Consider the following 24,295-nt stretch of genomic DNA (forward strand, 5'->3'; position numbering starts at 1 on the left):
TGTATAAGGGCTTATAAGTAAGTATTTCACTGTAAGGTCTACATCTGTTGTATTCGGCGCATGTGACAAATTAAATTTGGTTTGATTTAATACCAATCAGAATTCTGAAGAATGCTGAAGTCATATTTTTCTTGGGTGTGATGTATTATGGAGGACTCTGCAAGCTAGCCTAGTACATATATTGCAAATGCCAACAGAAATAAGTGGTGGAGTTTCTCAAGTACCTTCAGAGATTAAACCAGAACCTCACCTTGTCTCTGCCTGTTCACTGCAGGTCCCCTCAGAAACCTTTGAGAAGGGTTTAATTTGACTAGATTTACTAGAGAAGGCCTGTGAGTTTCCCTGGACTACCTCAGACTTCCTACATTTGGGATCTTCTCAAAACCCTTATCAGGGGTCTCATTACACCAGGTTATGAAGGAGGGATGAAGCTGGGGGATGTCTTAAATATACTCTGGTATGCCACTGACTGACATAGTTCCAGTTATGCACCTGCCCACTTTAATACTGTTGTGGTGGCCGATGCACAAATTACCAGTCATTTAGGCCTTGCTCTTTGTCCACTCTGCTCTGTCAGTGTATACTACTCAAATTCAAATGTCAATGATTTTCAAAATTAGGTATGCTAAAATGCCACTTTACATTGTCACTTACATTGTACATAACTATATAAAATCACACAAAAAATGACATGCTAAATGTTTTGATATGTCTTCTCTGCAAACTGAAAAAAAAATACATGTACATGATAGACTGCTATAACGCTTAATGGCAAAATCTCAAAATGGAAATATTATCAACAAGAACTTTAACTGGTAGATCACCGATCCGGTAAGTCAGATTATAGTAAGCCTGTGTGTCACATTTGCCTTTAGGGCTGAGGGATGATGTAGTGCCATTGATCGCCAACCATGATAATATAATCAGGCACAAAGCCTGACAAGTGTAGGGCTAGATATTTCAGAGATGCAGACAGCGAAGCGCTGCCACAGGTCATAAACCCTCACATTCCCTTCTTGATCTTTCCCTCTGTTTGGCCTCGTCCAATATTAATGCAAATAACAATGCCTTTTTGGGTGCCATTTTTATGGTTATGGCTCTATCTCACCAATGTGCTGATGTTACAAAGCTAATGGATTCAAAGGTAACCTATGGCTCGGGTCCTGTCCAGCTGCCTTCGCCCCAGTCACTTGTCTATGCACTGAGTTGATAAGTACCGAGTTTCATTTTCCCCATGGCAGAGCACAGTAAAAAAACGGGGAGTAATAATTGCTCTGGGCCGAGACGAGGACAGCTAAATATGCTTGATTGCATCCTAAGCCTCAGTGCTGTGTAATGAAATATGGCTGTGCCCCGGACAGGAAACTGTGCCGATATCTTTCTTGTCACTTTTTCTGCAATTATTATTTTATTTTTTTCGTCTTTTTCCTTGCTCGGCCAACCCAACCTCTGTGCTATCTTCTGGCAAAGGAATCCATCAAAACGTTGTTCATTTTCATTTAACATTATCTTTGTGATAATGTTATAATTATAGGGCCAAATCGGGTCCTAATTATTTATTCCTTGCCACATCAAAATGGCCGTCCCCTAATATCCCCCAGTTCTACATTTCAATATGTGTGTTCGTTAGTATGGACAGGGCTTATCAGGTGAACAAAGTAAAGGGGAATTATGAAACCAACAGTATTGTTTCAGGCAGGATTTGAGGGCCCAGACTGAACCACCCCCTTGCTTGCGTAACTACTTTTTTTCCATCCTCTGTTTAGGGGAGAGTTAGGTAAGTTGAGTCATTTTTTACCTTCAGCATCACTCCATCAAGGGAAATATAGTATTATTTCTATCAAATATATCTACATATATTTCAGGATGATATATATCAAATCAAATTGTATTTGTCAAATGCGCCGAATACAACAGACCTTAGTGAAATGCTTACAAGCACTTAACCAACAATGTTTTAAGAAAAATAAGTGTTAAGTAAAAAATAGATGAGTAACATATTGAAAATAAAAGTAACAAATAATTAAACAGCAGCAGTAAAATAATAATAGCGAGCCTATATACAGGGGGTACTAGTACAGAGTCAATGTGCAGGGGCACTGGAAATGATCAGAATGTATGTAAACATTGCAGTTTTGAAAGCATAGCTTGTCCAGAAAAAGTGGTCCCTTGGCACAACTTACCCGGGGCAAGTTAAGCTGCATGACAGGGCTAGTTAAGCCACCAACAAATTTCTGTACTGAAAAAAAAAATTTTTTGAATCTAACTTGCTTACCACTTTTTCCATGTGTTTTTTTTTTCCTTCACATACTCCTTGAAATGATGACCTGTTCCTAAATATTTGGTAAAATTATTCATCTGGTGTATGTTTTCCTAGAAACAAGGGCAGCTCAACTTGCCCCGCTCTCCCCTACTTGTGAAATGTATTTAAAGTAATTGAAAGCAGTGGTTTATGCAAATGCAGACATCTGAGAAGGTTCAGGCCATGAGAAGTTCAGGTTGATTTGTCAGCTATGACTAACATTCACATCTTAGATATGATTAATCCAATGATCATAAAATTCCTGGGGAAATTAAAAGAACTGCACTCATACATTTCAAATCAGTGGTCTTGCCATGGCAACTCATGTCCGCCACAGTTTCCACAGTTTTCAAGGAGGTCCTTCTCATACAATTAAAGCCACCACCATCATGATGTCTTAAGCATGATGACTGAAATTAGGGTGCACCCAATTTGGCAAAACAAAATAATTGTATCATTCATTATGAGTCATTTTGTCAGAACAACCTAAAGCACATTTCTCCTTTGGTTCAATAAGCAGCTAATCATTTACAAGAATATTAGTCCACAGGCTTGTATGGGCACTGCAGCATCTGCTAATGCATTTAGCAGGAAATAGCCTGAAAAAATCTGCTCGGCACAGTAAATAGTATATTTTCTGAATATCTCACATGTAATTACATGTGTTTTCATCAGGCCCCAAAGCTGATCAATATTTCTGCTAAGTAGTATTACCTGCCAAGCGGGAGTTTGACACCGAAATGGTGCCAATGATAAGACATTGTTTTGTTGTTACATAGTTGTTACATAATGGTTAATTCCATAAACAAATCAACATTGAAATATGATGATATGATTTATTAATACTAGTATTTCTGTGACAAGATGTTATGTTTCCTGAGTCATAGATGTTTAGGGCGTTGGGCCGGTAAATGAAAGGTTTACTTACTGGTTTGAATCCCTGAGCTGACTAGGTTAAAATTATGTCGATGTACCCTTGAGCAAGGCGCTTAACCCTAGTTGCTCTGTATAAGAGTGTCTGCTAAATTACAAAAATTGTAATATTTTCTCTCTCTCTCATGTCGTTCCAGTTCTCTTTCCTGAGACAACAACCACAGGATGAGGCTTGAGAGGAGGTAAGAGTTTGAGATGGATGTGGTGGTGTGTTGAAATGTGATTGTCAATTTGGAGCCATTCTGTCCATACAGTGAGTCCCAGAGCTGCCTGAGTAGGTTAACAAGCCTGACACTGGTAGCCCACACCATCATTCTGTTAAGGTGTGGACAATAGATTAGCCACAATGGGTATAACAATACAATAAATTCATTATGATTTCAGTTAGCCTTTGGATTGGGATTAATTCCATTTGAAAATCAGTCATTTCAGATCATTTACACCTAAATAAATAGTCTTTCTCTGAATTGAAAAGAAACATATAAAATAGTCCTCACTGAAATAATTTCCAATCAATCTCTTACATTGAAACGGAATCAATCCCAAATCAGATGTCTCAGCTCGGATCATTGTTCTGCCATCTCTCCCTTGGTTAGTGAAGAGAAAAGTCTGTATCTGCCAAGCCAAGCCTTTTAGAGAGACAGAGAGTGAGAGGGAGACTGACTGGCTCTGATGAGGCCAGACTGGCCGTGCCTTGTGCTGTGTGCCAGGCTTCAGAAGCCTGATTGATAGAGCGTGATGAGACTGTCACAGAGGAGAGAGACTAGGAGAGATAGACTGGATAGGGATGTGGCTGGTGAGGAGGATGTATTTGGAATATCAGAAGAATGAAGTAGTGGAATGAAGTGGCTGGCTGGATTGCGTTGCGGACATCTGAAGAATTAGGTGGGCAGCATATTGAGACTGCACAAGTTTGAGACGAGTTGAATTAACATTTGAATTAACATTTGTTTATATATTGTTTGGATCATTCCACAACTCTGATAACGGTCTACGTTGCTATTCAAAACATTAAACCACTAAGACTTTGTCTAACAGATTTACATCTAAAATAGTTGATTGCCTTAACATCTGCTTTGGACATAATTTACAGTCATTTAGCAGACGCTCTTATCCAGAGTGTCTTATAGTAGTGAGTGCATACATTCTCATTCTGGTCCTCTGTGGGTATTGGACCCACAACCCTGGCGTTGAAAGTGCCTTGCTCTATCAACTGAGCTACATGGGACAGAGGATTGTAAATACATGGTACATTTGCAAGGCAAATAGTGTAGCGCTAAATCTCTGTACTGGGAGTTTCCCAGCTTTGATGCACCTGTACTGACCTTGCCTTCTGGATGATAGTGGGGTGAACAGGTAGTGGCTTGGGTGGTTGTTGTAATTTTTGGCATTCCTGTGACATCGGACATGGTAGGGCAGGTCCTGGAGGGCAGGTAGTTTGCCCCAGATGATGCATTGGGCAGACCGCACCACCCTCTGGAGAGCCCTGCAGACCACTGCGGTCCAGTCGATGTGGATAGGGCAGTGCCCCCTCTGCTGTTTCCTGAAGTCCACAATCAAATCCTTTGTGTTGTTGACGTTGGGTGAGAGGTTATTTTCCTGGCACCACACACCCAGTGTCCTCACCTCCTCCCTGTAGGCTGTCTCCTCATTGTTGGTAATCAGGCCTAATACTGTTGTGTCGTCTGCAAACTTGATGATTGATTTGGAGGCGTGCGTGGCCACGCAGTCATGGGTGAACAGGGAGTACAGGAGGGGGCTGAGCATGCGTCGTTGTGGGGCTCCTGTATTGAGGCTCAGCGAAGTGGAGGTGTTGTTTCCTGCCTTCACCACCTGGGGGCGGCCCGTCAGGTAGTCCAGGACCCAGTTGCACAGGGTGGGGTTCAGACCCAGGGCCTCGAGCTTAATGATGAGTTTTGAGGGTACTATGGTGCTGAATGCTGAGCTATAGTCAATGAACAGCATAGGTATTCCTCTTGTCCAGGTGGTATAGGGCAGTGTGTAGTGTGATGGCGATTGCATCGTCTGTGGATATGTTGGGGCAGTAAGCAAATTGTGGGTCTAGGGTGTCAGGTAAGGTAAGGTAGAGGTGATATGATCTCAAAGTAATTCATGATGACAGAAGTGAGTGTTACGGGGCAATAGTCATTTGGTTCAGTTGGCCTCTCACATATTTGTAGGGAAACCAAGAGAGGGAAAGGGGGATACCTAGTCAGTTGTACAACTTAATGCATTGAACTGAAATGTGTCTTCCGCATTTAACCCAACCCCTCTGAATCAGAGAGGTGAGGAGGGTTGCCTTAATCAACATCCACGTCCTCGTTGCCGGCAGAACAATGGGTTAATTGCCTTGCTCGGGCATTTTTTCCTTTTCAGCTCGGGGAATCGATCCAGCAATCTTACTGGCCCAATGCTCCTACCCACCAGGCTCACTGCTGCTAGCTGAGAGGCAGAAGGCGAGCAAGAAATAGAATGAGAATGAGTAGCAAAGGAAATTGTGTGTGCACGTGAGTGACTGAGGTAGAGTGAGAAGAAGAGAGCGAACGTGAAAGAGAAAGCAAGAGAGAGCTAGTGAGAAAGGAATGGAGAGAGAGGTTGGAGATCCAGTAGCACTAGCGAGTCGAGGTCTTATCTCCCGCCCACCAAGCCCTGGCGCCGGCTTCCACTCCCTCCTGGCGGGGCTCCCCTTTAGCCTCGCTAAGCAAGGCGCCCAGGTGAAATGAGCAATTCCCATTCAGAAGCGGAGGCACCTCGGAGACTTGCCCCGCGAAATGGCTGCTCACTTTGGCAGATCAATGCACTCTCTTCCTTGTGCACTGCCGCAGAGTGATAGCCAGCACACACAAAAAAAGGAAGGGGGAAAGCAACGAGGGAGAGAGTGTGGGAAAGAGCGAGAGAAACGTTATCAGAGAATTTAATGATATTTGCCAAGGTCTCACTGACTGAGCGCTGTTGAAGGGAGATGGGGCGCTTTGCATAAACTCAAAGGCTGTGCGATATTGCCGTCCGCTGTGAAAGTGGCGGCGCCAGCCCCGCCGGATATGAGAATATTCCAACAGGCTGCTCTGAAATTTCTTCCCATGTGAATGATATTAACGATAATCACTTTGAATTATAGGGGTGTAACGAATAAAATCCCAGAATGACTCAACATTGCAAAGACTCGTCTGTCTGACCTTTACACTACATAGAATATGTACTTTATAACAAACATTGCTGATAGATAGAATCAAGTGACAATGTACTCATAGTACACAGACTAAGTATTATGCCTGGTGTTGTCCTACCTCTGTTAATGGATGTGCTTCCATCAATGCAGCAGTAATTCATAACAAAATTGCAGCTGTTTCGAACAAACCACAACTCCTTACTTTAGCATGATCAACTGTTTCAGTTTCCTGTAGTGATAGTAATATGTCAGTGGCCATTCTTATGTCATTGGCCAACTTATTTCAATTCCACATTTTTTTTAATACATTTGACAAGAACAGTATTGAAAATCATATACAATCGGGTGATGGGTTTTCCGCAAACACCAAAAACAGATATGCATGGTGCATAGCATTACTCTCAAACCTCTGTCATCCTTTTTAAATGAAGCCTTGCCAACAAAGAACAATATGTAACCCTAGAAGAACCTTGAAAAACAATTAGAATTAGCACTTATGGCATGCTTCATAAACTGTACTGTAAAAAGCCTAATAGAATAGCTGATGGTTCTTTGCACCATATTGCTCTTGTTCCCATTAGCCTTATACGGAACCCAAGCCGGCTGCGCGTGTGCGCCATCGTGCATAAATTTGTTTTGTCCCCCCACACCAAACGCGATCACGACACACAGGTTAACGTATCAAAATAAACTCTGAACCATTGACATTAATTTGGTACTATAGGAAGTAGGTACTAAACCCTATGTCCTATAGGTACGAACCCCTACTCCCTATAGATACTAACCCTACTCCCTAAAGGTACTAACCCTACTCCCTATAGGTACTACCCCTAGTCCCTATAGGTACTAACCCCTAATCACTATAGGTACGAACCCCTACTCTCTAGAGGAACTAATTCTTACTCTATATAGGTAGTAACCCCTACTCCCTATAGGCACTAACCCTACTCTCTATAGGTACTACCACCTACACCATATAGGTACTAACCTCTACTCCCTATATGTACTAACCCCTACTCCCTATAGGTACTAACCCTACTCCCTATATGTACTAACCCTACTCCCTATAGGTACTAACCCCTACTCCCTATAGGTACTAACCCTACTCCCTATAGGTACAAACCCTACTCCCTATAGGTACTAACCCTACTCCCTATATGTACTAACCCTACTCCCTATAGGTACTAACCCTACTCCCTATAGGTACTAACCCTACTCTCTATATGTACTAACCCCTACTCCCTATAGGTACTAACCCCTACTCCCTATAGGTACTAACCTCTACTCCCAAAATGTACTAACCCCCAACTCCCTATAGGTACTAACCCCCAACTCCCTATAGGTACTAACCCCTACTCCCTATAGGTACTAACCTCTACTCCCAAAATGTACTACCACCTACTACCTATATGTACTAACCTCTACTCCCTATAGGTACTAACCCCTAATCCCTATAGGTACTAAACTCTACTCCCTATATGTACTAATCCCTACTCCCTATAGGTACTAACCCTACTCCATATAGGTACTAACCCCTACTCCCTATATGTACTAACCCCTATATGTACTAACCCTACTCCCTATCTATAGGAACTAACCCTACTAACCCTATAGGTACTAACCCCTACTCCCTGTAGGTACTAACCCTACTCCCTATATATACTAACCCCTACTCCCTATATGTACTAACCCCTACTCCCCTTATAGGTACTAACCTCCCTACTACTAACCCCTATATGTACTAACCCCTACTCCCTATAGGTACTAACCCTACTCCCTATAGGTACTAACCCCTACTCCCTATAGGTACTAACCCCTACTCCCTATAGGTACTAACCCCTACTCCCTATAGGTACTAACCCCTACTCCCTATAGGTACTAACCCCTACTCCCTATAGGTACTAACCCTACTCCCTATAGGTACTAACCCCTACTCCCTATAGGTACTAACCCTACTCCCTATAGGTACTAACCCCTACTCCCTATAGGTACTAACCCTACTCTCTATATGTACTAACCCTACTCTCTATAGGAACTAACCCCTACTCCCTGTAGGTACTAACCCCTACTCCCTGTAGGTACTAACCCCTACTCCCCATAGGTACTAACCCTACTCCCTATAGGTACTAACCCCTACTCCCTATAGGTACTAACCCCTACTCCCTATAGGTACTAACCCTACTCCCTATAGGTACTAATCCCTACTCCCTATAGGTACTAACCCTACTCCCTATAGGTACTAACCCCTTCTCTCTATGGGAACTAACCCCTACGACCTACAGGTACTAACCCCTACTCCCTTTAGGTACTAACCCCTACTCCCTATAGGTACTAACCCCTACTCCCTATAGGTACTAACCCTACTCCCTATATGTACTAACCCTACTCCCCATAGGTACTAACCCCTACTCCCTATAGGTACTAACCCCTACTCCCTATATATACAAACCCTACTCTCTATAGGTACTAACCCCTATGCCCTATAGGTACTAACCCCTACTCCCTATATATACGAACCCTACTCTCTATAGGTACTAACCCCTACTCCATATAGGTACTAACCTCTACTCCCTATATGAACTAACCCCTACTCCCTATAGGTACTAACCCCTACGACCTACAGGTACTAACCCCTTCTCCCTATAGGTACTGACCCGTACTCACTATCGGCATGTGTATAAATTACACCTTTCCAGTCCATTCAGATGTGCAGTAGGTGACGAGATGTGACCCATTGTTCATAATGACACAGGTCCTACTCAACCGACATCGCCCCAACTAACATTATATAACATTATATAACCCCTTCTCCCTATAGGTACTAACCCTACTCCCTATAGGTACTAACCCCTACTCCCTATAGGTACTAACCCTACTCTCTATATGTACTAACCCTACTCTCTATAGGTACTAACCCCTAATCCCTATAGGTACTAAACTCTACTCCCTATATGTACTAATCCCTACTCCCTATATGTACTAACCCTACTCCCTATATGTACTAACCCTACTCCCTATAGGTACTAACCCTACTCCCTATATGTACTAACCCCTCCTATCTATAGGAACTAACCCTACTCCCTATAGGTACTAACCCCTACTCCCTATAGGTACTAACCCTACTCCCTATATGTACTAACCCTACTCCCTATATGTACTAACCCTACTCCCTATATGTACTAACCCTACTCCCTATAGGTACTAACCCCTACTCCCTATATGTGCTAACCCTACTCCCTATATGTACTAACCCTACTCCCTATATGCACTAACCCCTACTCTCTATAGGAACTAACCCCTACTCCCTATAGGTACTAACCTCTACTCCCTATATGTACTAACCTCTACTCCCTATATGTACTAACCCCTACTCCCTATAGGTACTAACCCCTACTCCCTATAGGTACTAACCCCTACTCCCTATAGGTACTAACCCTACTCCCTATAGGTACTAACCCCTACTCCCTATAGGTACTAACCCCTACTCCCTATAGGTACTAACCCTACTCCCTATAGGTACTAACCCCTACTCCCTATAGGTACTAACCCTACTCTCTATATGTACTAACCCTACTCTCTATAGGAACTAACCCCTACTCCCTGTAGGTACTAACCCCTACTCCCTGTAGGTACTAACCCCTACTCCCTGTAGGTACTAACCCCTACTCCCCGTAGGTACTAACCCCTACTCCCCATAGGTACTAACCCTACTCCCTATAGGTACTAACCCCTACTCCCTATAGGTACTAACCCCTACTCCCTATAGGTACTAACCCTACTCCCTATAGGTACTAATCCCTACTCCCTATAGGTACTAACCCTACTCCCTATAGGTACTAACCCCTTCTCTCTATGGGAACTAACCCCTACTCCCTACAGGTACTAACCCCTACTCCCTTTAGGTACTAACCCCTACTCCCTATAGGTACTAACCCCTACTCCCTATAGGTACTAACCCTACTCCCTATATGTACTAACCCTACTCCCCATAGGTACTAACCCCTACTCCCTATAGGTACTAACCCCTACTCCCTATATATACAAACCCTACTCTCTATAGGTACTAACCCCTATGCCCTATAGGTACTAACCCCTACTCCCTATATATACGAACCCTACTCTCTATAGGTACTAACCCCTACTCCATATAGGTACTAACCCCTACTCCCTATAGGTACTAACCCCTACGACCTACAGGTACTAACCCCTTCTCCCTATAGGTACTGACCCGTACTCACTATCGGCATGTGTATAAATTACACCTTTCCAGTCCATTCAGATGTGCAGTAGGTGACGAGATGTGACCCATTGTTCATAATGACACAGGTCCTACTCAACCGACATCGCCCCAACTAACATTATATAACATTATATAACCCCTACTCCCTATAGGTACTAACCCTACTCCCTATAGGTACTAACCCCTACTCCCTATAGGTACTAACCCTACTCTCTATATGTACTAACCCTACTCTCTATAGGTACTAACCCCTAATCCCTATAGGTACTAAACTCTACTCCCTATATGTACTAATCCCTACTCCCTATAGGTACTAACCCTACTCCATATAGGTACTAACCCCTACTCCCTATATGTACTAACCCCTCCTATCTATAGGAACTAACCCTACTCCCTATAGGTACTAACCCCTACTCCCTATAGGTACTAACCCTACTCCCTATATGTACTAACCCTACTCCCTATATGTACTAACCCTACTCCCTATATGTACTAACCCCTACTCCCTATAGGTACTAACCCCTACTCCCTATATGTGCTAACCCTACTCCCTATATGTACTAACCCTACTCCCTATATGCACTAACCCCTACTCTCTATAGGAACTAACCCCTACTCCCTATAGGTACTAACCTCTACTCCCTATATGTACTAACCCTACTCCCTATATGTACTAACCCCTACTCCCTATAGGTACTAACCTACTCCCTACTCCCTATAGGTACTAACCCCTACTCCCTATAGGTACTAACCCTACTCCCTATAGGTACTAACCCCTACTCCCTATAGGTACTAACCCTACCCTATATGTACTAACCCCCTATAGGAACTAACCCCTACTCCCTGTAGGTACTAACCCCTACTCCCTGTAGGTACTAACCCCTACTCCCTGTAGGTACTAACCCCTACTCCCCGTAGGTACTAACCCCTACTCCCCATAGGTACTAACCCTACTCCCTATAGGTACTAACCCCTACTCCCTATAGGTACTAACCCCTACTCCCTATAGGTACTAACCCTACTCCCTATAGGTACTAATCCCTACTCCCTATAGGTACTAACCCTACTCCCTATAGGTACTAACCCTACTCCCCATAGGTACTAACCCCTACTCCCTATAGGTACTAACCCCTACTCCCTATATATACAAACCCTACTCTCTATAGGTACTAACCCCTATGCCCTATAGGTACTAACCCCTACTCCCTATATATACGAACCCTACTCTCTATAGGTACTAACCCCTACTCCATATAGGTACTAACCTCTACTCCCTATATGAACTAACCCCTACTCCCTATAGGTACTAACCCCTACGACCTACAGGTACTAACCCCTTCTCCCTATAGGTACTGACCCGTACTCACTATCGGCATGTGTATAAATTACACCTTTCCAGTCCATTCAGATGTGCAGTAGGTGACGAGATGTGACCCATTGTTCATAATGACACAGGTCCTACTCAACCGACATCGCCCCAACTAACATTATACGCACAAATTCTGAGAAACAGATAATTCTCTGTATCCCTATTTTTTTTAATAGCTTTGCTGCGTCATTTCCACAGGTTCAGAAACCACTCGGCGTCAAGCAGCCCATGTTGAATACAGTAACATCCTAAGCAGACATGCCGGAGATGAATCGCTGTTGATTACAGAGCGAGAATAAGGCAGAGAGATTAGAGAAAGGAGGCCTGCTTCCGAGCATAGTGCACAGACGTGTCGGCACAGAAATTCAAGTTTTGTGTGCAATCTTGGCAGAAGCAGGTGCGAGGGGTTGAATCCACCCCACCATCAGCTGTCATAGCCATAATATACTGCATTTATTGGGAATATAATGTGCCGCCACATCTCGGGGAGGAAATGTCAAAACACCTATTTCGCAGAGCTATTCAGAGGCAACTTTGTCAGCGTTTCCCGCCAAACAGGGGAAGAAAATATGGTGAGAACAACAAGTAGCTCTCACTATTAATGTCAAAGAGAGAAAGGCGAAGAGATTGAAGGCGGGGGGATAGGATTCTAAGAGGAAGGCAAGGAGAGATTTAAACATAGAAAGGGTGACAGAGATAGACAGTGGATAAACAGCGAGAGGTGGAAAGTGAAGGGGGAGAAAATAGAGATGTATAGAGAAGAAGAGACTGACAGAAAAAACGAGCAGAGAAGCCGACAGAAACAGAGTGACATTGAGAGAATATGCGAGAGAAGAGATATTTAGTTGAAGAAAGGGCAACGAGAGAGTAAGTAAGAGAGATCTAATCTCCAGGCTTGTTAACCTTTACGTCAACGACTGTAAAGAAGTTATGACTTTCAAATGGGAAATTATCACAATACTGAACCGCCTGAGACAGCAACTTGCATGTAAATAAAGAGAATGTCTTGAAATATTTGCTAGCATCAGGATTTTTCGAAGCTTTCCTTGAGCACCACTTGACCCTGAGCATCCCCCAAGTGTGTGTGTGTTTGCATTAGTGTGTTAGTGTGTTTGTGTGTGTGTGTGTGCGTGCGTGCGTGTGGATGTTTTGCCCAAGACAGAAATAAAGGGGAAAACATTTACAGGATGCACAATATAATAATTTGCAAGGGACACAACAAATGATCGATTCACCACAGTGGTGTGTCCACATTGTTATTCATAGCTCAACATCCTATTGACAGTATAAATCCTCATAAGGATCCACACTGACATATTTACACTGTACAACACTATAAGCTTTATGTCCGAAGACGGTTCTCCAGTAACCCATCATTCAACTGTAACTCAAACAGTGTAGATAGTTACTAATTTAGCCAATGTCACCCAGTAACACATAATTTGACTGGGTAGATATAATTATTTGTATCTATATACACAGACTAACAGGGGGCGGTGTTTTGAAGCCACTGCATCTCCATCTTGGCACTGACCCTTCCATTGTTAAAAAATATATATTTTGGAATGTATAGAAATGCATTTATTCATGTCTACATTTGTTTTTGCCACGTTTATTCTATCTTAAACACCTTAATGCATACTTTTACATTTTCTTATGTGAACTACACAGTTAATTGTTTTGAAAGTTCTCTTACAGTCCCCACTACAACAAAAAACACTTAAATACATGTCATTTTTTCCATGAAACTTTTAATTGAAATACTGTAGAATTCCATTCATTCCTATGGAGGACTGCTTCTCCTCGGGAGTGCCAGTCTGGCCGACTGGTGGCTTCAACGTCTGTCACTGGCCAATACATAGCATCAGCGATCGAAGGTTAATATACACTGAGTGTACAAACATTAGGAACACCTGCTCTTTCCATGACATAGGCTGACCAGGTTAATCCATGTGAAAGCTATGATCCCTTCAATCAGTGTAGATGAAAGGGTGGAGAAAAGATAAAGAAGGATTGTGTATGTGTGCCATTCCGAGGATGAATGGGCAAGACAAAATATGTATGTGCCTTTGAACAGGCGCACCGGTTTGAGTGTGTCAAGAAATGCTGCATTTTTCATGCTCAACAGTTTCCCGTGTGTATCAAGAATGGTCCACCACCAAAAGGACATCCAGCCAATTTGACACAACTGTGTAACGCATTGTCAACATCGTCCCTGTGCAACGCTTTCAACACCTTGTAGAGTCCACGTCCCGACGAATTGAGGATGTTCTGAGGGCATAAGGAGGTGCAACTCAATATTAGGAAGGTGTTCATATTGTTTTGTACACTCAGTGTACATTGTTGGGTAAATCGTTATCAAGCCAATGCCGCCCAGTAACCCATCATTACACTATACCTAATACAGGGTAGATCGAGTTAAGACAATTTTGCCCAGACATAAGTGATTGGTCGGGAAAGGAATTTGACCAGCAGCTGGGTGATGGGGTTGTGATTTGGTCAAACCTCACCCCTTGTCATACTAATTAGGGCAGATCTACTGTTACGGCCAACACGTTCCATAGGTACTCATACATGCAGCAACTTCAATGGCTACTCTACGCTGATTTTCCTCCATGTGAAAGCCAATAGTCTTGTTTGCAGTAGAGATTGCTGGTATGTTTGCTATGGCATTCATGCGTGATTTGGGTTCTTTGTATGTTCAAATATTAGGGACATTTGTTGAAAAGTCATGTGTTGTACCTTTATCACATATTGGTGTCACATGAACAAGCTAGTAAAGAGGGATTTGTTTGTTATATCAAGTTGGTGATACATCGTTTTAATATTCATTCTACAAAGTCTCGACAGCAGGAGAATCAATATGTAGATGATGGCAGGATCACATGATAGCAGGTAATCATTAGTCCATCATTTGCCAGAGCAAAGGAGCAATTGATTGGCTTTTCAATTTCACTCTCACTTCTCAGTGTCGACAACCTTCCCCCTAGTCATAATTCAAAAACGCCAAGGATCATTAATCGGTGGACCCACTCTCCACTCTCCCTTTCACATGCCAAAACAGGTCCCATCAATCAAAACAGATCGCCTGATACCTTCACACTTTGCATGTACCTCTTTCAATATCCCTTTCAAGGTGTGGTTCCTTTTTCCCGAGATTGGGTAATTGGACGACACATTTTGAACATGTCTATGTAGGAACTCGATAGGTTTTTGAAGGAATGCAGATGTGAGCAGATCTTTGTCCATCATGGAGAATGCTGTAACAGAAAGCATGGCATTGATGCCTATGATGGCAAAAGCCAATAGTCAATAACATTCTCACTTTGATGTATCCTCTCTCTCTAGAGTTGCTATTTTTCCAACCAGCAAACACTGCACAGTAGGCCTGCCATCTATACATTTCCATTTCATGCTGGACATTTTCATGTTGATTTCAACAAAAGAACAATAACAGCATGCTTGATTATTCTGAACTCCTACCTGCACAATCTAAAATAAACTGTTTGACATAGAAACATGTAATTTACAGATGGCGACTGTGTGTTCTCTCAACTCCTTGATTTGTCGCCCTTGGCTTTTTGCACGGCTTAGCCAAAGGGGCAACGCATACATGTCACCAAATCTGTGTTGAATTAGAATATCTCACAAAAGTCCTGCTGGATAAATGCCACTCTCTCATGTCATTTCTACCATTCAGTTGGCACATTCACTCCCGTCCCCTGTATGATTATAACAACTGACTGTGGGTACTAACTGGCTCTGACTCTATCTCTCTCTCTCAACATCTCCCACATTATTAAAATGCTAATCGCGCCTACAATCAAGCAGCCCAAAACCACACAGTCAGAATACACAATAGATGTTTTCATGTTTCCCACTATCGCAGGACTTGTTTACATCGGCGTCAGTCAAGATGCTCCGCAGGTACATTAACTTGCTTTGTCGCAGACAATAGCTGCCATGATTGCCCCGGAGCTTGTCGCTCGCCAAATCTTAGTTGTACACGGGGAGGCAATTATTAATGAAGGTGATGAATAGAATATTTTAATATCTGAACGAGTTAAAAAGGGATAGAGGACGAGGCGCGCCATAATTTATACGGCACAGAGAAGAAGTGCCGACAAGCTTGAGCGACTTCAAATGTTTTCAATGGGAAATGAGATGCAGGAGTATGACTTTCTCACAAGCTCCTCATACCATTACTTTTAGCTCCGCAGTGTGTGCTAATACCGAGCTAGCATTAGCTTCTGGAACACACAACCGCCCCTGAAAGACTATGCATAAAGTAAAAGAGTAAGTAAGCTGTGACATGTAACGACGACAAGATCTGCCGTCTCTGATCTGCACTTCTTGCTTTGACGTTCTCATTTGGTTCCACACCTGTGTCATTCACAGCTTTACGTCTTTAGCTAATTTCATGGTCTAGGGGTTTGGATGGATGGCTCAGGTGTGACTTATACACTCCTGGAAGAAAGGAGGGAGGGAGGGAGGGAGGGAGGGAGGGAGGGAGGGAGGGAGGGAGGGAGGGGGAGGGAGGGAGGGAGGGAGGGAGGGAGGGAGGGAGGGAGGGAGGGAGGGAGGGAGACTGAGAGATGACTAGGTGGAGTGAAGTAAATGCAGGCGGGGAGTTAAGCAAATGGATGACATGCTTACACAAATGGCAGATTTGAAATACTGTTAGCTTTGAGAATGACTTAAACTGCCACCAAATCATCCCCTAAACCTTGAACACAGACTGTGGGTATTGAGGGTATAATGTTACGTAATTGTTTCAGTCAATTTACACCGTAACCCATGTAATGTACAGTCATTGTCATGTAGATGTGTGTGTAATGGATTATTCCTAGTCATAATCTATCCGTAGACACATCTCGGTGGGTTTTGGGGACTTCATAATGCCATGTTAGAGACTTGTTTCAGTTAATCTATTTAAATACACCTGAAATGTATGTCCCCCTAGTTCATCCATATCCAACCATCATACAAACCACTTAAATTTGACCCAGCAACCTTTTCCAAGAAACCTTTTAAAACACAAATCTCTATTACATAGCAAGACCTTTTTCAAATAGTAGTATATCTATTCATGCTGTAAATAGAAGTCCTACCGTCAAAATACCATTCAAAACAGCAAATGGGTGCATTTGATCTGTCACGCCAATGGTTGTCTAAATACTGTACATGTAATTACTATTGATGCGCCTAGAAATCCTTTAATAGCCTTGCGTGACCTCACACCCAGTTCAAAGAACATTCACATGTCAATACAATTGCTGTCCTTGTTCTGAAGCAGAATCAACAATAGCCTTTCAGCTTTTCAGAGTATCTGCCGGGCTAACAGCTTATTTATAAAAACAGGGGAGAAAAGAGCAATTACTCTGGAGGGAAATCAATTCTTGGAGATCCACGCGTTGGGGTTACCAATAAAAGGATAAAAGCCAGTATATATTTCGCTCACAACAAAGAGGAAAATTAGTTTGGGCTTTAAATATATTTTTTGGACCAATCAAGATTTCATTTTGCTCAAAGATGTCGAGTGACTCTGCTAGTGTGACTAGAGCAGAGATGACAATACTTTTAAAAGTTGTCCTTGTAGCGACACAGCCATTGTTTTTCATTTTCACATTGTGCGGTCTCTTTTCCATCAAAGCATCACATTGGAATCCATTCCACAGACATTATTTGAAGTAATTGATTGTACACACCATCATAATTTGAGTTGCAATACTTTCGGAGGACAACAAAAGGCAATGTTTACTTTCAAAACTAGCAGCATTAGTATGGCCCGTGAGTTGCCTAATGTCCGTGCTGTGGGCAAGTGTCGATCAAATAGCAGAGTGTTATTTCGCCAGACTTTCTTGTCGGCAGAGTTAATTGAGATGCTCTCAAAAGGAGACAAAAGTGTTTGGTGTTTTTCAAGCGGGGTATAAACAAACCAATTCCAGATAAGGCTAAATACCATTAAGACCGCATTAGAGGAATTGTTCAGCGTTATTTCTGCCCAAATGTAGTTTCTTACTCGACCTGGAGGAGAAAAGCTGAATAGGAACTAAAGTATCAAGGTTTCTGACAAAACAGGGAACGTATCACCTCCACGTAAAATAAATGGGTGTACTACAGCAAAAATGCCTGGCCTACAAACAAATCATTCTAATATTGACAATAACCACGTATTCATCCACAGTTTATATGCAAGTAAAGTCATATAGTATTAAAAAGAATCCACGACAGCTGTGATGGAAACATGAAGTTTCAGTACTACTTAATAACTGCTGACAGATCAGTTGTTTGTCCGACATGGTGCGATCTTTTTGTGTCTGTAAAATGAACTTTGCGAGATACGGCGGTGGAAACGCCTTTATGAGCAAATATTGATATATAATAAGTAAACTTGGAGTCACGCGATGATATGGTGTGTGGTCCTCCATGAATCAAGAAACATGCATTTTATTAGGCTACAGATGAAATAACCTATGATGAGCTTCACAGGGTGGTGAAAGTGCACGGTGATCTTGATGCTCCTTTCCTATAAATATCAAGGGTTTTATTCTGGTGACATGGTGATCGATGCTTGACTGCCATTTGATAAATGAAAATATTCTCGTTCTTATCCATACTAATCTCATCATGTAGACTAGACAACCTGCGCAGCCTGCCCACACTGTATCTGCAAGTTGGCTAGAGCGAATGTGTCTAGACCAGAGTAGGCACATTTGCTATTAAACACAGCCTCTTCTTTATGCAGATTTTAGAATATTTATACGAAAATCTGTTCCAATTGGATGGAAACCTAGGTACCGACAATATTTTTTTGTTCCACACTAGTATTGTGTATACCGGGGTTGGGGTCAATTTGATTTAAATTACAGTCAATTCAGGAAGTACACTTAAATTCCAATTCCACTTCTCTGCAATGCTTTTCATTGACGAAAATGTGGAATTGGAATGTATTTTTTCTTTCTGAATTGACTGTAATTTAAATGAATTGACCCTAATCCTGGTATGTATATCAGTCATTTCAGTTGACACACTTAAATGGATATTTCAAGATTTTGTCAATAAAGTCCTTTATCTACTTCCCCAAGAAAATGGTATCGAAGAGTTCTTCTGACTCTGGGGAAGTAGATAAAGGGCTTCATTGACAAAATCCCGAACAATCCCTTTAATTCTGTGATTTCACTACATCCATATGTAGCTAGACACTCTAGACAGAGCAGAAGTGAGTCACAGTTCACACTTAGCTCATTTCAATTACTGTAATATCTCCATTGTGCCCCATTGTTATCATCCCCACTGAAATGTACTGTGTGAGATATTGGGATTTAAATTAATATGCTAATTACCATTTGGATTCAGCAGCCCACAATGGTATACTCAAATAAGTCCATGTAATTATCAAGATTAGAATGTCGCAAATGTTTGAAGACACCTGCACATATTACGGAATGAAAGAAATGCCCATAGACATATAATTGTGATTGATGATGAGCTGTAAGTTATCGTCGCTATAGCTACATATAATTCCTCCATATACTCCACTGTAAAGTATGGTCCGACCAAGCTGACTCCACACTCCAAGACTGCTTCCATCACGTGGACTGGGAGATGTTTCGTATTGCGTCAGACAACAACATTGACGAATATGCTGATACGGTGTGCGAGTTCATTAGAACGTGCGTTGAAGATGTCGTTCCCATAGCAACGATTAAAACATTCCCTAACCAGAAACCGTGGATTGATGGCAGCATTCGTGTGAAACTGAAGGCACGAACCACTGTTTTTAATCAGGCAAGGTGTCTGGTAACATGACTGAATACAAACAGTGCAGCTATTCCCTCCGCAAGGCTATCAAACAAGCTAAGCGCCAGTACAGAGACAAAGTAGAATCTCAATTCAACGGCTCAGACACAAGAGGTATGTGGCAGGGTCTACAGTCAATCACGGACTACAGGAAGAAACCCAGCCCAGTCAGGGACCAGGATGTCTTGCTCCCAGGCAGACTAAATAACTTTTGCCCGCTTTGAGGACAATACAGTGCCACTGACACGGCCTGCAACGGAAACATGCGGTCTCTCCTTCACTGCAGCCGAAGTGAGTAAGACATTTAAACGTGTTAACCCTCGCAAGGCTGCAGGCCCAGACGGCATCCCCAGCCGCGCCCTCAGAGCATGCGCAGACCAGCTGGCCGGTGTGTTTACGGACATATTCAATCAATCCCTATACCAGTCTGCTGTTCCCACATGCTTCAAGAGGGCCACCATTGTTCCTGTTCCCAAGAAAGCTAAGGTAACTGAGCTAAACGACTACCGCCCCGTAGCACTCACATCCGTCATCATGAAGTGCTTTGAGAGACTAGTCAAGGACCATATCACCTCCACACTACCTGACACCCTTGACCCACTCCAATTTGCTTACCGCCCAAATAGGTCCACAGACGATGCAATCTCAACCACACTGCACACTGCCCTAACCCATCTGGACAAGAGGAATACCTATGTGAGAATGCTGTTCATCGACTACAGCTCGGCATTCAACACCATAGTACCCTCCAAGCTCGTCATCAAGCTCGAAACCCTGGGTCTCGACCCCGCCCTGTGCAACTGGGTACTGGACTTCCTGACGGGCCGCCCCCAGGTGGTGAGGGTAGGCAACAACATCTCCTCCCCGCTGATCCTCAACACTGGGGCCCCACAAGGGTGCGTTCTGAGCCCTCTCCTGTACTCCCTGTTCACCCACGACTGCGTGGCCATGCACGCCTCCAACTCAATCATCAAGTTTGCGGACGACACAACAGTGGTAGGCTTGATTACCAACAACGACGAGACGGCCTACAGGGAGGAGGTGAGGGCCCTCGGAGTGTGGTGTCAGGAAAATAACCTCACACTCAACGTCAACAAAACTAAGGAGATGATTGTGGACTTCAGGAAACAGCAGAGGGAACACCCCCATCCACATCGATGGAACGGTAGTGGAGAGGGTAGCAAGTTTTAAGTTCCTCGGCATACACATCACAGACAAACTGAATTGGTCCACTCACACAGACAGCATCGTGAGGAAGGCGCAGCAGCGCCTCTTCAACCTCAGGAGGCTGAAGAAATGCTTGTCACCAAAAGCACTCACAAACTTCTACAGATGCACAATCGAGAGCATCCTGGCGGGCTGTATCACCGCCTGGTATGGCAACTGCACCGCCCTCAACCGTAAGGCTCTCCAGAGGGTAGTGAGGTCTGCACAACGCATCACCGGGGGCAAAATACCTGCCCTCCAGGACACCTACACCACCCGATGCTACAGGAAGGCCATAAAGATCATCAAGGACATCAACCACCCGAGCCACTGCCTGTTCACCCCGCTGTCATCCAGAAGGCGAGGTCAGTACAGGTGCATCAAAGCTGGGACCGAGAGACTGAAAAACAGCTTCTATCTCAAGGCCATCAGACTGTTAAACAGCCACCACTAACATTGAGTGGCTACTGCCAACACACTGTCAATGACACTGACTCTACTCCAGCCACTTTAATCATGGGAATTGATGGGAAATGATGTAAATATATCACTAGCCACTTTAAACAATGCTACCTTATATAATGTTACTTACCCTACATTGTTCATCTCATATGCATACGTTGATACTGTACTCTATATCATCGACTGCATCCTTATGTAATACATGTATCACTAGCCACTTTAACTATGCCACTTGGTTTACATACTTATCTCATATGTATATACTGTACTCGATATCATCTACTGTATCTTGCCTATGCTGCTCTGTACCATCACTCATTCATATATCCTTATGTACATATTCTTTATCCCCTTACACTGTGTATGACAGTAGGTTTTTTTGGAATTGTTAGTTAGATTACTTGCTCGTTATTACTGCATTGTCGGAACTAGAAGCACAAGCATTTCGCTACACTCGCATTAACATCTGCTAACCATGTGTATGTGACAAATAAAATTTGATTTGATTTGATTTGATTTCCCACTTGTGACGACTCACACACACACGTCTTACATCACTGTATTAGCTGACAATCCTCATTCAACCGCCAGACACGAGTGTGCTCCAGATAGCTCCCCCATATGTCAGAACCACAGTCTCTATTTCCCATAGTCCTCAGTGACTGGCAGGCTTCGGCGTACCATGAAAGCTGGGTTTGTGATGCCCAAAATTACCTCATCGCAAAAACCCAGCAGACTCGGTTGGCATAGTCACGGCAGCCTTTTATATAAGGTTAGTGTGGGTTTGACTGACAGACTTAGCTAGTCCATTCCCTCAAGGAAAAAACAGTGGAAAGGATTTCAGGTTTCAGGCCAGTGACATACTCAAAAAATATATAATATTGTATATGTGTACTCAATCTAGTGTGGAGAGGAACTAGTCAGGGAATAGGGTGTCTGTGAGATGCAGCTACTGTAGTTTGTTAGCACAGGGTTTGACAGTTTAAACTCCTACTGTTCATACTGCTCATACTCTAATGCTAATTCCAGAATGATATGCTAAACATACAGTAATCCCTTTAATATTTTGTGGGATACAGCTGCCTATGATGACAGAATTGAGTGACCCAAAACACTTGTAATCACATAATCTGTGTTATCTAACAGGAGTCTTAGAGGCAACTACGAAAAATAAACCCAACTCTCTTTAGACAATTGAAGAGTTTCTTTACAAAATGCTATATATCCATTTTCAGAAATTCACTTTTATTTTTTAAAAGATATTTAAGATATTGGTGTGTTTTTTCACTATCTAATCATGGCATGGGGTTGTTAAAGGATAGACATGTATTTGTTTTAAATCTATCACTTGATGGTTTCATTTAAGATAGACAAATAATTATGTTTCTTTGCAAAATGCTGTATAGCCGCCTCACTCTGAGAAATACAGTGGGGCAAAAAAGTATTTATTCAGCCACCAATTGTGCAAGTTCTCCCACTTAAAAAGATGAGAGAGGTCTGTAATTTCCATCATAGGTACACTTCAGCTATGACAGACAAAATGAGAAGAAAAAAAATCCAGAAAATCACATTGTAGGATTTTTAATGAATTTATTTGCAAATTATGGTGTAAAATAAGTATTTGGTCAATAACAAAAGTTTCCCAATAGTTTCTTATATACCCTTTGTTGGCAATAACAGAGGTCAAACGTTTTCTGTAAGTCTTCACAAGGTTTTCACACACTGTTGCTGGTATTTTGGCCCATTCCTCCATGCAGATCTCCTCTAGAGCAGTGATGTTTTGGGGCTGTTGCTGGGCAACACGGAACTTCAACTCCCTCCAAAGATTTTCTATGGGGTTGAGATCTGGAGACTGGCTAGGCCACTCCAAGACCTTGAAATGCTTCTTACGAAGCCACTCCTTCATTGCCCGGGCGGTGTGTTTGGGATCATTGTCATGCTGAAAGACCCAGCCACGTTTCATCTTCAATGCCCTTGCTGATGGAAGGACGTTTTCACTCAAAATCTCACGATACATGGCCCCATTCATTCTTTCCTTTACACGGATCAGTCGTCCTGGTCCCTTTGCAGAAAAACAGCCCCAAAGCATGATGATGTTTCCACCCCCATGCTTCACAGTAGGTATGGTGTTCTTTGGATGCAACTCAGCCTTCTTTGTCCTCCAAACACGACGAGTTGAGTTTTTACCAAAAAGTTATATTTTGGTTTCATCTGACCATATGACATTCTCCCAATCTTCTTCTGGATCATCCAATTGCTCTCTAGCAGATGGGCCTGGACAAGTACTGGCTTAAGCAGGGGGACACGTCTGGTACTGCAGGATTTGAGTCCCTGGCGGCGTAGTGTGTTACTGATGGTAGGCTTTGTTACTTTGGTCCCAGCTCTCTGCAGGTCATTCACTAGGTCCCCCCGTGTGGTTCTAGAATTTTTGCCCACCGTTCTTGTGATCATTTTGACCCCACGGGGTGAGCCCCCAGATCGAGGGAGATTATCAGTGGTCTTGTATGTCTTCCATTTTGTAATAATTGCTCCCACAGTTGATTTCTTCAAACCAAGCTCCTTACCTATTGCAGATTCAGTCTTCCCAGCCTGGTGCAGGTCTACAATTTTATTTCTGGTGTCCTTTGATAGCTCTTTGGTCTTGGCCATAGTGGAGTTTGGAGTGTGACTGTTTGAGGTTTTGGACAGGTGTATTTTATACTGATAACAAGTTCAAACAGGTGCCATTAATACAGGTAACGAGTGGAGGACAGAGGAGCCTCTTAAAGAAGAAGTTACAGGTCTGTGAGAGCCAGAAATCTTGCTTGTTTG

The 24,295-nt window shown here is 42.9% G+C and overlaps 1 protein-coding gene across 39 annotated transcripts in view; it reads left to right on the top strand.

Annotated features, from left to right (window-relative positions):
* The window catches only part of LOC112214694 (receptor-type tyrosine-protein phosphatase delta), a 905,847-nt gene that overhangs the window by 551,098 nt on the left and 330,454 nt on the right, over positions 1-24,295 (top strand). For all 39 annotated transcript variants that reach the window (XM_042298333.1, XM_042298345.1, XM_042298336.1 and 36 more), the window contains exon 7: positions 3,373-3,417. The gene's annotated coding sequence lies outside the window, so the exon portion shown is untranslated. The remainder of the gene's footprint in view (positions 1-3,372; positions 3,418-24,295) is intronic.

Source organism: Oncorhynchus tshawytscha, linkage group LG15, assembly GCF_018296145.1.
Source record: "Oncorhynchus tshawytscha isolate Ot180627B linkage group LG15, Otsh_v2.0, whole genome shotgun sequence".
In the NCBI taxonomy this organism is placed as follows: domain Eukaryota; kingdom Metazoa; phylum Chordata; class Actinopteri; order Salmoniformes; family Salmonidae; genus Oncorhynchus; species Oncorhynchus tshawytscha.